Here is a 1,494-nt window from a genome sequence, read left to right on the forward strand (position 1 = left end):
GAGGGGAAGTTATATTAAAGAGCTTAGCAGTGACATAGAACTGGACATCCAATATATGTAGAAAAATAGGAACAATAGTAAAAAGATATAGTTTTAAAAAGAAACACATTTAGTATATCCAGAGAAAGTAATTGGCCATAAGCTAAATATAAGCTTGTTGTCTGTCTCAGATCTATGAAAATTGTATTTGTTTTGAATTGTTTTCCCCACCATAACCCTTTCAACATTGTTTTCATCCTACAGGCAGCTGTTATCAGTAGAAAAAAAAGCTTTGTTGCCATCATCATCCCCACAAATTTACAAATAAGGCAACACTCTGGAACATGGAACATGTCGGCTATGTATGGAACATGTACGTATTTCTCTTAGAGGGTGTTGGAAATCAAAAAGCATATTGAATTCATCTGGTGGCTAAAAACAGTCAACAGGCAATTGTTTGCTAACATGCCAGCCATATTTTTTATAAAAGTAATCTTGCTTGTTTCAATGCTTTCAAAAGTGTATTATAATTATTTTGACCTATATTGTTCTTTGAAAGTGATTGTGAGTTAAAAAGCTGGAAGAAATGGCAAAAGCACAAGGTGTGCAGGTAATTAATGGACTCAATTCAGGAAGGGAATTGCTTTTTATAATGTTAGAGGAAAATGCCTTCCTCCTCCATCCGTCTTGGTCAGATATTTCTCTGGATAAAGCTGTGAAAGCACTCATTGGAAGGTCTGAGACCATTTCAGCTCACGTTTTGAAAAAGCACAGCATCGAGGACAAAAAAACCCAGCTGACACTGCCTTAGATCAACAGGATACAATTACTAACAGATACATTCCCCTCTTTGAACACATTTTCTCCATAAATTATGCAAGCAGAGCACAGGGGTGGATGGATCAAACAAACATCAAAAGTGAATTTATTTACTCATCTGACTGTTTAACATGTTAAATTGTCCAAATATATTGTGATTTGTGTTTATATGGCTGCTGTGTCTGCCCACAAAAATATCTCCTCAACTGCTCGGTGGAACAACTAACTGGAACATTCAGTGGGACCTTTGTGGGATAAACCAGCCTTCTTGAGCCAGAAAAAAAACCTGTTTACAAGGCTAATGGATAATCCTGTTCTAGCTTTGTTTTAAAAAATTTAAGACGATTCCAAGTAAACGTGCATATTATCCATTTCCTTTTTTCGTCACAGGCATGGTCATTTTCTTCTACATGTTGTTGATTTTGTCTGTCAAATGTTATGACTAAAGTTGTAATTAAATTAGCATTTACTGAGTTTAGGTCAGGGCTACTTATACTTCTTATACAGTAATATAGAAGGGGGTGCTATAAATATAGTGTGTGTTTGTTTGTGTGTAAAGGCTATTTTCCACCGGTTCCATCTGCGATGCATCCCGTCTCCGACACGGCTGCAAGAGTGAATCACCGTTCTTAAAGTCAGCGCTTCATATCCAACTGGTTGCGTCATGATGCATGTCAGCAGCGTCCCAGAGGCCCA

This window comes from Brachyistius frenatus, unplaced genomic scaffold (genome assembly GCF_029030835.1).
Source record: "Brachyistius frenatus isolate BFR_SWC_R1_liver_20210118 unplaced genomic scaffold, ASM2903083v1 Contig_614, whole genome shotgun sequence".
Lineage (NCBI taxonomy): Eukaryota > Metazoa > Chordata > Actinopteri > Embiotocidae > Brachyistius > Brachyistius frenatus.